Source organism: Cryptomeria japonica, chromosome 9, assembly GCF_030272615.1.
Source record: "Cryptomeria japonica chromosome 9, Sugi_1.0, whole genome shotgun sequence".
NCBI lineage: Eukaryota > Viridiplantae > Streptophyta > Pinopsida > Cupressales > Cupressaceae > Cryptomeria > Cryptomeria japonica.
In genome coordinates, this window is record NC_081413.1 from 596495185 (window position 1) to 596510164 (window position 14980).

General features: G+C 34.8%; 1 long non-coding RNA gene across 1 annotated transcript; it reads right to left on the reverse strand.

Moving 5' to 3' along the window:
- Nucleotides 1–513: 513 nt before the first annotated feature.
- LOC131071524 (uncharacterized) lies at nucleotides 514–14779 on the reverse strand. The gene is made up of 2 exons (XR_009112531.2): nucleotides 14528–14779; nucleotides 514–987 (listed from the first exon to the last, which is right to left on the reverse strand). It is a non-coding gene; the product is annotated as an uncharacterized LOC131071524 (long non-coding RNA).
- Between the last annotated feature and the right edge of the window lie 201 nt (nucleotides 14780–14980).

Sequence of the window (14980 nt, forward strand, 5' to 3'; positions counted from 1 at the left end):
ATTTTTACATTTAAAGTCAAATCTTCTAAATCTAAATAATCAAGTTATTTAATAAAGTGACAAAAATAATTAAATCACTTTAATAAATAATTTTATTATTTAGATTTTAAAAAAAACCTATGAAAAATATTTAATAAGTGATTTACTTATTTTTGTCACTTTATTAAATAATTTTACATGCTAATTACCGTAGCACCCTACAGCAGCTTCTGAGTGTTTTCAGGAGATGTTTTGTTGCTGCCCTGCCCTAATCTATCAACTCATATTTGACATGAAAGCAAAGCAAAAGCATTTTTTAGCATTCTCAGTTTACCCTAGATAAGGGTTTAGACTGATTTCACCAAAATCCTTGTATCTCTCTCAAAACACAATGAAATCAGATGCCACAAAAAGGAAATTAGAGTACATTCATTCCTAGACAATGTCCAATGATCCCTCAATACAAATGAATCAAATTTTATATTGAAAAGTATCCAAAATCAGACTGCTACGTATGGAAAACTTAGAAAGAAGTGCAGAAAACAACGAAACTTTTATTGATTTTTTATTGTTGTTTACATCCACATACATCCAACCTCTAAATCAACGTGGGAATGGCCTATTTGAATTCCTCCAAGGCCTCCCAACTGATATAACCACCTTTTGAACTAACATGACTAACAAACACCTAATTACCTCCTCAAACACAAAATGTTGCTTTTGACAATTTTTTGACAATAATGACTATATGACTTCAACATGACTCAAAACACCTTCTAATGACTTCAAAGACACTTATTACATCAAGAATGGTCATGATTGACCTTATTACATCACATGAACTCAAAAACCTTAAAATATTGTATCATGGCCTCACTAAGGCATAAAGACCTATTAGGTGCTCCTGCACCACATGTCTATATAAGCATTCATTTGAACAACTTCAAAAAGAAAATGGATACCTGAATCTTGAATTCTTGATCAAGTTGAGTAAACTTCATTGGATGCCTGCATCAATTTCAAAAGAATATAATCAATCATGACAATATTATAAGAAATACACTTGTTAGTTCCTTTCCTTCCAAGTAAAATATTTTCATCACAACCTTTCATTTCCTCACATATTCTCATCTTTGAAAGTAACATTTCAAAATCAAACAGTTCAGTTTAGATATCTTTTTGACCAAGGTTTTCAAACTAGAGTTCTGTTTTTTAACTTTCTAAGAAATATTTATACAGCTCTATATTAGCCAAAGATTAGGCACAAGCTTGATTTGAACATTTAAAGATTGGTTGGATTTTAACAACCGTGTTTTTGTCTGTCACCACCTTTTCAAATTTAAGCTTCTTGAGTGCAACATCTTTAGCTAAAATGTTGCAACATGTGTGATTGTTGAGAATTAATGGAAATTTTTGCATCATTTAGAACTTTCATTGTGGTGCTTAAATTAGGCTTTGCACTACAGATTTCTTATGGTTCTAGCTCTAAGGATTGAATGGTTGTTCACAAACAAGGTACCAGCAGTAAACTAATAATATGTATTATATTTGAATTATTCTTAGTTTGCTCCCTTGAGAGCCATTATATCGTGTCTTTGACAAATTTTTACAAGCTTCAATCCCCAACATTTTGTGAATGTAATTGTCAAGGTTTATGGTTGGGGAATGCGTGTGTGAAAAGATGCCTTGGATGTTCCAAGTTGAGCAAGGCTGAGAGATGTAGCAAAATTAAAACGGGAGGACTACAATCAGGTTGAGGAGCTCCAGGCAAACATCCTATGGGTGTTAGAGTAAAGCAGGAACAAATAACTCAAAACATAAAACCCAAAACCATTCATACATCTTCTATGGCAAAACTTGGGGATAGGGAGATCCCAAAAAGAAACTGCCATATTAAGGATCTACCTCAAGATGTTATTGTTATTGAGGATGATAGTGATGATGGAGACAACGAGAATGGCAATGACAGCGAACTGTGTACAGAGAAATTGACAAACAACAACGAAGACTTCAGATAATGATGCTAGTTGTACCAAAAAGTAAGATATATTTCATGTGAATCAACAAGGCAAAGGTTCAATTGCAACATTCATCAAATTCCTAAATCCACTAATCCTTCCATAGATGATGATTATCAAATATTTGGTGCATGTAGATTCAGACCATTCAAACGTATGAAAAGCGCCCACACACAAAATCCTGACAGTAATGGTAGATATGTTGTGAAAGTTTGAGTTTGGATGGTGATAGTGCAGACTGTGAAATAATAACATAGGGTTCTTATAGAAAAATTCATTGAAAATGGGAACAAGTGGCATTGAAGAGGCAAGTTTCCTCTGGTATCAAATCGAAGAGACCTTTTGTTGAAAAACAGTTTAGTGTCTTTGGTTCAAATTTGTACCTTAATAGCCCTTCCAAAGAAGTTGAGTGAGAAGGCAAGAATGAGCAAGCGTACGCTGATTTTCAAAAGCACCATTCGGATAGATATTCAATAGATCCTCCAGATCTTGTAAGTGCTAGTGGTATAGTTTATTCTTCAAGTCAGGACAATGTGACAAGCCATAGAACTCCCAAGGAGCAAGAGACACAAAAACCCAAAGTAGAGATCTTCAATGGAGCCTCATTTGGTTAATCTGCAATTACTAATAAGGTCAAGCCATCTAGAGAGGTGGATGAATGGGGTAAAACAGCGGTGTTTTCCAGATAAGAGAAGTTCATCTTGATCTGCCTCATCCTAAATCCCAATAAGTGAGATAAAATTTTAACATCTGTTGGAGATGCAAAATCAGAATTTACAGTGATAGAAAACTCAAGTGAATCGGTTGTTGATTGTGAGAAGCTAAAGCAAATTGCAGCATTTAGATATGTTGAAAATGAAGAATGGACACAAAGACAGCAAACTAAGAATAATTTAAAAAAATGTTAATGCAACTAATAATTTCTTAACCATCTTCTTTAAAAGAGTGCACTGCTCAGAAGAATATAATATGTCATGGCAATATTATAAGCATTGCACTTGACAGTTCCTTCCCTCCCAAGTAAAATATGTTCACCACAACTTTTTATTTCATCATCTATTCTCATCTTTAAAAGTAACATTTCAAAATCAAGCAATCAGCTTTAGATATATCTTTGGCCAAGGTTTTCAAACTGAGTTCTGTTTTTAACTTTCTAAAGCCTATTTATTCAGCTCTATATTAGCCAAAGATTAGGCACAAGCTTGATTTGAAGTATTTAAAGATTGCCTGGTTTTTAACAGTTGCATTTTCTGCTCTGTCACTACCTTTTCACATTTAAGCTTCTTGAGTGCAATATCGTTTTTAGCTAAAAAGTTGCAACATGTACGATTGTTGAGAATTAATGAAAAGTTTTGTATCATTTAGATTTTACATTGTGGCGCTTAAATTAGGCTTTGCACTAGATATTTCTTATGGTTCTAGCTCTAGGGTTTGAATGGTCATCCACAAGCAATATACCAGAAGTAAACTACTAATCCTTTTCCATACCATGTATCATATTTGAATTATTCTTAGTTTTCTGTCTTGAGTGCCATCATATCATTTCTTTGACAAATTTTTGCAAGCTTCAATCTGATGATCTTCCTTGCTAATGGCATGTAGAAGTTCCAGGTTCGTATGTGCATAACATGCAAGAAGAAACATCACCAGTTAATGCCTAGGATGACCTCAAAGAACAAGTTGCCTCAACATTTTGTGAATGTAACAGCCAAGGTTATGGGTATACATCTAGATTGGTGTGAATATTCAAAACGCGCAACTACCGATCACATAAACTCTTTTGGGTGAGGAGTCAACTAGCAGATGACAAGATCATATAAACTCTTTTGAGTGAGGAATCAACTGATGTTGAAGAAGTGACTGTCTCGGTAGAGATGATTACAATTTGAGAAAATAAGGACAAATCACACGACCTATTTGACAAAATACCTCAAAGAAATATAATTCTCATATATGTGATGACTGCATGATATGCATAAGTCAGATTTGTTGATGGAACTTCAGAAACTTTTAGGCAAAAGATATTGTTGGCAACTTGGCATAACCTTGGGAAATGATATAGTTTCTCTTCCTCAAAGAACAGCAGCAGATTAATAATGTTGGTCAAGTTGAATATTTGTGAACTGTAATTGTTGTTAATGTGAGGAGATATCAGATACTTTATCACCCTTATTAATGACATCCTAGGATGATTCTTTTACCATACCAAATAGGTTTATTCAAATTAGAACTCAACGTTTTGGAGAGAATTGTGCTGGAAATCACACTCTCAAAGATTCATCAACTCTCAATAAGAAAAAACTATTTCTTAATATATTATTCGGTAAAAATACAAGGGATGTTTGAAGGCAACATATTCTGTATGAATTGCTGATGTCCAAACTAGAAGATCAAAATAGAAATTTCTTGCTGTTGAAACTAAGTAGCTTCAGTAAGATAAATGATTGAATGAGAGACTTCATTTATCTCTCATTCAATCATCTACCTTATCAACGTAACTACAAGCTAATGGTAGACTTCATGATTGAATGAATAAACTTGTTATAATCATCTTTATATGCATTCCACAATCCAAACATCGGATTGCACAGTTCGACACTCGGACATCATTACCAAATGTAATCGATCGTGCTATGACCATATTTCATATGCTGTGATTGTAATAGAACAGATCGGATTTATGATAACTATCATAGTTATCATATGATAGCATCGATTGATGTTATCATATGATAACTATAAATAGTTATCATATTAATCTCGCATCATACCGATTTGTTATCAGTTGTTAAATTTAATAGCATTTGACGTGACCCGATTTGTTATCGGTTGTTAACATTAAATAGCATTTGACGTAACCCGATAGTTATCAGTAAAACACTTTAAATGAAATGATGCTTGTGCACTGATCAAGACATGTCTTGATCGGGCATGTCAAGAGATATGTCCGGTCAAGGCATGCCTTGATCGGTGGGCATCACATATAAGTATATACCATGTGAAATGCTGTAAAAAAACATAGAAATTAATTAATGTCATCTACAGCAATCTGAAATATAAGAAGCAACAGTCAATAACAGTAAAAGAATATCAAACCTCCTACAACTTAGATTTGAACATAAATTGAATCACATTTACATGGTATCAGAGCCACGTTGATCGAACCTAAGGCATTCAAATTTGAGAAGTTCAAATCGAAGATATAAACATCACATTTTCCATGGCTAATGCTATCAGATTTGAGGACAGACTTGAAGGAGGCAATAATTTCTCAGCATGGAAATTCAGAAATAAGATGATTCTAAAAGAGAATAAAGTTGAATCATCTGTAAGAGTTGAATCTAAAGATCCAGAGAATGAACCTGACAAATCGACATGGATTGAGGGAAATGAAAAAGCCATGAAGATCATAGTCGATGGAGTGAGAAATCAAATTATGCCAATAACAACAAAGCATGAGACTGCCTACCATATGTTCAAAGCACTTGAAAGTGCATTCGAGATAAACAACGCAAGTAGAACCCTGGCTCTAAAAAGGGAAATAAATCATATAAGTATGAACAAAGGAGAGTCAATCAATGCATACTTTATGTGGATATCAGCCCTAAGGGATGAACTGGCAACACTTGGATATGAGATCCAAAGCAAAGAGCTAACGCTCATTGCTCTAGAAAAAACTGCTTGAAAGAAAACCCTTTAGAAAAAAAAATTGAATTTCGAATTCTGGAAAAATCACAGGCCCTAGATTTGTTTTTTCCGTGATGAAAAATTTCATTCGAAAATTTTTAGAAAAAACAAAAATTTTCTTTCTGCTCTGATACCATAATACAGATGCAAAAGCATTTGGATTTCAAAGAATCGATGTTGTTCAATTAATCAAGGAGACAAAGCTCATTCAAATAGAGTTACAAAGATGATGTTTCTAAAAGAAACAATCATTAACTAGAGGCAAAATTAGAAACAACTTAAATGACCATTAATAACACAAAGAGAAAGATATTATTCTAATAAAAGGAGTCGATACCTGCACCATTAAGCTGAAGACGGGCATGTCTCTCCAACTCACCGGAGTTCTATTCGTTCCTGGCATCAAGAGGAACTTAATCTTCGTATTTGCACTTGAAGATGATGGGTACAAAATAACCTTCATGAATGGCAAAGTTCTAGTATGGCCACAACACTCTTCCATCAAGAAGGCTATAACCCTAGGGCATAGAAAAGGCTATTTGTACGAGGTATGTACTAAATCTAACCTAGCCCTACTTCATGAGATTGCAAATTCTAATGAAATTTGGCATAGAAGATTAGGTCATTTAAACTTTCGTGCTTTATGTTCAATGGAAAAATTGGTAATTGGTTTGCCTAAGTTAAAACAATACCATTCTGGTACATGTAAGGGGTGTGCCCTAGGCAAAAATACTAAGAGTTCCTTTCAAAATAGTTCTAGGAAAACAAGCAATGTTTTAGAACTAGTTCACTCCGACCTATGTGAGCCAATGTTTGTACCATCATTAGGAGGGTTCCTTTATTATGTAATAATCATTGATGACCTCTCCAGGAAGACCTGGATCTACTTTCTTAGAACGTAAAGAATCTGAAGAGATCCTCAAGAGATTTAAGGAATTCAAATCTCTCTCTGAAAACTCTTCCGGAAAGAAAATAAAAATCCTAAGGACTGATAATGGGAGTGAATATACCTCAAACATTTTTAAGGAATTTTGTAAAGAAGTTGGGATTAAGAGGAAGTTCACTGTTCCTTACAACCCCCAACAAAATGGGGTTGCTGAGAGGAAAAATAGAACCATTGTAGAAGCAACCAAAGCCATGCTTCTTGATCAAAACTTAGAAACCCATCTTTGGGCAGAAGCCTCGAACAATGTTGTATACATACAAAATAGATGTCCTCACTCCCACATTGAAGACAAAACTCCCGAAGAAGTTTTCACTGGGATAAAGCTCGATATCACCCACTTTAGGATATTTGGATGCCCGGTTTACTTTCATATACCTAAAGAGAAAAGAACAAAACTAGAACCCTCTGGAAGAAAAGGAATCTTTGTTGGATATAGTGAAAACTCTAAAGCCTACAAAATATTTGTCTTGTACATAGCAATATTGAACTTAGTAGAGATGTAATATTTGAAGAAGACATAGCCTTCAAAAGGACTAAATACTCTATTGAGTCAGAAATCTATGCTCCATCTTCAGACCTAGAAGAGGATCCCACTCCTGAGATTCAGAGGGAGTGTTCAGAAGAAAATGAAGTACAGATTCCTCCCCAAGAAATCCCTAAGAAAAGACCTCTATGGGCTCACAAAATAATGGAAGATGCAAGGGACTTTGCAGCTCCTTCAGGGACTTTTAGAGAAAGTAAGAGGCCTCGAAGATTCACTAGCTATGTAGCCCTAATGAATGATCTCTCCAAATCAGAACCCTCTAGTGTACCAGAAGCTCTTAAACATCAAGTTTGGAAAGATGCCATGTCTGAAGAATATAAATCCATCCTAAACAATGATGTGTGGGACATTGTTCCTAGGCCAAAAGGGAAATCTGTTGTCTCATCCAAGTGGCTATTCAAAATCAAACATGCTGCAGATGGTAGCATAGAGAAACATAAAGCCAGATTTGTTGCCTGGGGGTTCTCATAGAAAGAAGGAATAGACTATGATGAGACATTTGCTCTAGTTGCTAGATACACCTCTATCAGAACAGTACTGGCCATTGCAGCAGCCAAAGGTTGGAAAGTCCATTAGATGGATGTGAAAACTGCTTTCTTGAATGGTAAAATTGAGGAGGAAGTCTACTTAGAACAACCAAAAGGGTTTGGGATCCACAATGCAGAGACACATGTGTGCAGATTAAAGAAAGCCCTATATGGTCTAAAACAGGCTCCCAGGGCCTGGTATGAAAGAATTGACAGCTATCTCCTGGGATTGGGATTCTCAAAGAATGATGCAGATCTGAATCTTTACTTCAAGAAAGACAAAGGTGATATGTTGATATTGATCTTATATGTTGATGATCTTCTGATTACAGGAGAAGATCACCTTATTGGTCAATGTAAGAAAGACCTTGAAAAAGAGTTTGATATGAAGGATTCAGGCCTTCTACATTACTTTCTTGGATTGGAAGTTTGGCAAAACTCTGACAGTATTATGCTTAATCAAGGAAAATACACCTTAGACATATTGGAGACATTTGGTATGATGAACTGCAGACCCATGACTTCTCCTATGGAAACTAATCTTCACAAATTGAAGGAGGCAGTAGCAGATTCCCCATTGGTAGATCCTACTCTCTACAGACATATGATTGGATCATTAATGTACCTAGTCAATACTAGACCTAATATTTGTTATCCTGGAAATGCCTTGAGTCAGTTCATGTGTGAACCTAAGGAGATTCATCTTATGGTTGTAAAACATATCATGAGATACCTTCAAGGCACTCTTAACTATGGACTCAAGTATGAGAATGTTTGTTTGGATCTTCATGGGTTCACTGATTCAGATTGGGCTGGAAGTGTGACTGACAGGAAAAGCACCTCAAGGTGTTGCTTCAACTTGGGTTCAGCCATGATATCTTGCATTAGCAGGGAACAGTCTTCAGTAGCTCAGAGTTCTACAGAGGCCGAATATATCGCAACTTCCATGGCTGCACGAGAAGCTGTATGGCTACGGAACTACTTGTGGGATTATTCGGAGAGCCACTGAAGCCTACTATAATTCATTGTGATAATCAGAGTTGTATAAAACTCTCCGTGAACCCTGTATTTCATGATAGATCCAAACACATAGAGATTCCTTATCACTATGTAAGAGATATGGTGGATAGGAATGTGATTCAGTTGCAGTATATCAGTATAGGAGACCAGACAGCAAACATACTGACCAAGCCTCTATCCAGAGTGAAAGTTGAACACTTCAAGAAAGGACATGGTATGATTGAATTGTAATTTGCTTTATAATCTGTACTAATATATGAGATGTTTAATATGTAAACTCCTTTTGTCATGTTATGACTTTATGGGCTCCACCCCTTGTGTACATTTCTAAGAGGTGATGATCTTTTAGATAATTAACACTTGTACTGAACATTACAAGGTGACGATCTTGTAATGTTGATATCATGCTGACTTGATATCATCTTGACTCATGGATGTGCCATGATATGTTATGGTAGACATTATGTGACGTAATGTCAGTGCACATGCCATAACCTGGATATAAGAGAATTCAATATTCTCTAATTATTCTATATCCAAGTGTTATGCGATACTGATATCACGTGCTATGTAATATCTCTATATCACGTGCTATGTGATATCTCTATATCACAAGATGATGTGATATATTTTCAGTATCACATGTTATGTGATACATCATGTCACGAGCATATGTGACATGATCTTTTGTATTACGAGGTCATGTAATACATTCTATCATGAGAAATGTGATGCTATATAATTAGATGTTTATTTCAATGTTTACATAGGTCTCCAGTTATCTTCCCTAGCTAAGAGGGAGTGTTGAAACTAAGTAGCTTCGGTAAGACAAATGATTGAATGAGTGACTTCATTTATCTCTCATTCAATCATCTACATTATCGATATAACTACAAGCTAATGGTAGACTTCATGATTGAATGAATAAACTTGTTATAATCATCTTTATATGCATTCCACAATCCAAACATCGGATTGCACAGTTCGACACTTGGACATCATTACCAAATGTAATCGATCGTGTTATGACCATATTTCATATGTTGTGATTGTAATAAAACAGATCGGATTTATGATAACTATCATAGTTATCATATGATAGCATCGATTGATGTTTTCATATGATAACTATAACTAGTTATCATATTAATCTCGCATCATACCGATTTGTTATCGGTTGTTAAATTTAATAGCATTTGACGTGACCCAATTTGTTATCGGTTGTTAACATTAAATGGCATTTGACGTGATCCGATAGTTATCGGTAAAACACTTTAAATGAAACGATGCTTGTGCACCGATCAAGACATGTCTTGATCGAGCATGTCAAGAGACATGTCTGGTCAAGGCATGCCTTGATCGGTGGGCATCACATATAAGTATATGCCATGTGAAATGTTGTAAAAAAACATAGAAATTAATTAATGTCATCTACAGCAATTTGAAATATAAGAAGCAACAGTCAATAACAGTAAAAGAATATCAAACCTCCTACAACTTAGATTTGAACATAAATTGAATCACATTTACACTTGCTATTTGAATATCAAGATTATAAGCCCTTGCAGTTTTGACAAATACAGTATTGCGCTTTTTATAAACTCTAGAACTTATATGGTTCAAAAAAGAGCGAAACAAACCTAGTTAGTTAGATCCTGGTTAGTACTGGGTTTAATGTGACCTAATCTACCCTGCACTTCTCCTACTACACATTGTTGATACCAGTCCTCAATCAAGGTACAAACAAAAAGGTTTAAATAATGTTGAGGTGATTGCAATACAATGAAGGGGAAAAAATCTTTATCAGAAGAGCTAGTTGATCATGGAAATGACCTTACAGTTATGATTACCCAAAATTTAATTCTTTTATAAATGATAGCTTATAAATTGAAAATTTGGTAGACTCTTGAGCCTTGCCTACTTTTTCTATGTCATACACCAAATCTAATATGTGGAACAACTTTAGAATGGAGTAAGAAGGATGTGGGTATATATCTAGATTGGTGTGAATATCCAAGATGTGCAGCTAGCAAATGACCTGATCGCATAAACTCTATTCAGTGAGGGCATTAAATAATTAGATCGTGATCTACTAATTTGATAACTCAATGAAAGAATGAATACAAAAGGTTGGAAATGAAAAAATTGAGTTGAAAGACGAATCAGATAGTTAGCAACATGGATATACTATGGAGCACTTGTCAACTCAATTCTAGGAAATTCTTCAGCTCCATCAGGTGTGAGAGATTATGGGTCCATAGCTTGTTAGGTTTACATAATATGAAGTAAATTTCAATTATAAATTAAAAAAATTGCAGCGAAGAGGGATGAAGCGAACTGTTAATTCAATGAAGTTGTGTAGTAGGTTTGAAACCCAAAAGAAGATGATTAAGAAATTATCGGTTGCATTAACATTATTTGAATTATTCTTAGTTTGTCGTCTTTGTGCCCATTCTTCTTTTTCGGCATATCTAGATACTGCAGTTTGTTTCAATGTTTTAGCTTCTCACAATCAGCAACCCATTCACTTGAGTTTTCTACCACTGCAAATTTTGGTTTTGCTTCTACAACAAATGATGTTAAAATTTTATTTATCACTTATTGGGATTTAAGATGAGGCAGATCCAAATGAACTTCTCTCATCTAGAAAACGCCATTGTTTTGACCCCATTCATTCAACTCTCTAGAAGGCTTGACATCAACAGCAAATGTAGATTGACCGATTGAGGCTCCATTGAAAATCACTACTCTGGGATTTTGTGCCTCTGGTTCCTTGGAAGTTCTATGGCTTGTCACATCGTCCTGACTTGAAGCATAAACTATACCACTAGCACTTAAAAGACCAAAGGATCTATTGAATACCTATCAGAATGGTGCTTTTAAAAATCAGCATATATTTGCCCATTTTTTCCTTCTCGCTCAAATTCTCTGGAAGGGCTATTAAGTTAGACATTTAAACCAGAAACTCTGAACTCTTTGTCAACAAAAGGTCACCTCTATTTGATATCAAAGGAAACTTGCTTCTTAATGCCACTTGTTCCAACTGTTGATGATTTTTTTCAATAAGAACCTAAGTTACCGGTTTGGGTTCGGGATTAGGTTCGGAGATGTGAACCTGGTTCGTGGGTTCGGGGAAAAAAAATTTTGCCTTTTGGGTCTGTGGGTTGGGTTCGTCCGTACTATATAAATATAGTATGCTACTTCATCATTGATCAATCCAAATGCCAATTAGCAAGGGCGGATTTGGGTTTTTGGCCCCAAAAAGGCAAAAAAAAATTAGTTTTTCAATATTAAAATGTCACTTTTTGGTGACTTGACTGGCCCAGCCCATGGGTTCGCCTGGGTCCGCCCAGGGTTCACCATTTTGACTATGGATTCGTCCTAGGTTCACCTTGGTGAACCCACAGTCAAAATGGCAAACCCTGGCCAGACCCAAGGCGAACCCAACGTGGACCCAAACCCGCACGGACCCAGTTCATGTTTGGGCCCCAAAACAGGCGAACCCGGTAACTTAGATAAGAACCTTTCATTAGTATTTCATAGTCTGCACCATCACTATCTGAACTCAAACTTCCACAACATATCTGCCATTACTGTCAGGATTTTGTGTGTGGGCACTTTTCATATGTTTGAATGGCCTGAATCTACGTAAACCAAATATTTGATAATCATCTTCATCTTTAGGAGGACTTGTGGATTTAGGAATTTGATAAATGTTGTGATTAAATCTCTACCCTATTGATTCATATGAAATAGATCTTAGATTTTAGGTGCAACTAGCATCATTGTCTGAAGTTATATCATTGTCATCATCTGCATATCTGCCATTATTGTCAGGATTTTGAGTGGGGGCACTTTTCATATGTTTGAATGGCCTGAATCTACATAAACCAAATATTTGATAATCATCTTCGTGTTTGGAAGGACTTGTGGATTTAGGAATTTCATAAATGTTGCGATTGAATCTCTGCCTTGTTGATTCACATGAAATCTATGTTACCCCGATTTTTCGGGACAGGAGGACGAGGAAACAGGTTTCCGAGACGTCTTTTTTTTTCCTACAATAGGGGATGGCAGGGGACAGCTATATATATATATATATATATATATATATTACACAATAAACATTCATCGTAGCAACAGAATAATATTTATAAATTAGAGTCTTGATTCTAATTCTAAAATCATTTAATCAATGATCATTCATCGAATCATCATAGAACTAAGAACAAAGCATCAAACGAATCAAATTGAATAAATTAGAACTAAGAACTAAGAATATATATGAGACTCCACTGACTGAAAACCAGAATTTTTTAACTAAAATCATAAAAAACTAGAACTAAGAACACATATGATAATTCAGCATCTAAAAAACGAAAAAATCATATATATGTTCTTATTTCTGATTTTGATGAAAAAATTCTGATTTCTATTATGATTTTTCATCATATATATATGTTCTAGTTCTGATTTTAATGATTTTATCAGCATATCTAATTTATTCAATTATTTTTCTTAGTTCTTAGTTCTTAGTTCTTAATTATGAAAAATCAGAATTTTAATTAAAAAATCATGTACATTCAATTATTTTTCTTAGTTCTTAGTTCTTAGTTCTTAATTATGAAAAATCAGAATTTTAATTAAAAAATCATGTACATGTTCTTAGTTCTGATTTTTCTGATTTTTCAATTTCATATACATGTTCTTAGTTCTGATTTCTATTATGATTTTAATTAAAAAATTCTGATTTTCTTAGTTTAGCGTCTGAAAAATGAAAAAACAAAATTATAAAAAAAATTATTTTTAATTGTCCCCACTGCCGGAATCGACTATCCGTCCCCGGGACGGTTAGGGGATGGTCAACAGTCCCCCCCCAAAAGGTTGACCATTTCTGGAACGGTTTCCGAAAATTTTCGGGGATCGAGGACGGCTTGGAAACGTTTCCGACCGTCCCCAATTCCCCGTTTCTGGAACGTGTGCCTTTAGACCGGAAACACGTTTCCGGGTAACACTGCATGAAATAGATCTTAGATTCTTGGTACAACTGCATCATTGTCTGAAGTTAGATCATTGTAATCATCTTCATTTCTGTTTGTTAAATTCTTTGTACATGGTTCGCTTTCATTGCCATTCACATTGTCTCCATCGTCATTATCATCCTCAATAACAATAACATATCGAGGCAGATACCTAACATTGCAGCTGCTTCTTGGGATCTCCATATCCCCAAGTCCTGCCATAGAAGATGTATAAATGGTTTTGAGATTTATGTTTTGGGTTGTCTGTTGAATGTTCCTCCTTTACTCTAATAAACATAGGATGTTTGCATAGAGCTCCTCAACCTGACTATAATCCTTGTATTTTAACGTTGCTACATCTCTCACCCTCTCTCAACGTGGACATCTGAAGCATCTTTTCACATACGCTCTGCCCTCCCATAAACCTTGGCAATTACATTTACAAAATGTTGAAGCAACTTGCTCTCTTAGGTATTCCCAGCCATCAATTGATGATGTTTCTTCTTGCATGCTCTACACATGCGAACTTGGAACTTCCACATGTCATTGGCAAAGAAGATCATCAGATTGAAGCTTGTAAAAATTTGTCTAAGAAATGATAAAATGGCACTCATGGCAGCAAACTAAGAATAATTCAAATACAATACATATTAATAGTTTACTGTTTGTACATTGTTTGTGAACAACCATTTAATCATTAGAGCTAGAACCATAAGAAATCAATTATCAAAAAAAGAAAATAAACAAAACTAAAATTATCTTGGAGGCAAATTAGACAGGAATACCTCTTCAATTTCCAAGACATGCTGGTCTGGATTAGCGCTGATTTTCCAAGACATGCTGGTCTGGGTAAGGGCGTGAATTTCTAACGGACTGTATGGAGAAAACGAATGCCGCTCAATTCCTTCGGAGACGAAATGTGAATGCATTTGAAGCTCTTTTAAATATTTTATCTTGTGCATTTCTCGCAAGTTACATCTTTAAAATTACCAATCTAACGCATGCAAATGCATCAAGAAAAGAGGAAGGAAACAGCAGATTAGGGAAAATAACGATACAAGAAAATAAAATAAATATGAGTATAAAGAAATGAGGATTTATAAGATAAATAAATAATAAATAATAATATTAAATTGGGCTTTGAGGAATATTTAAAATATTAGGATGTAATTGTAGATATTTATATGATTATATTATAATTAATATTAAATTATTTTTATATTATGATATTATAATTT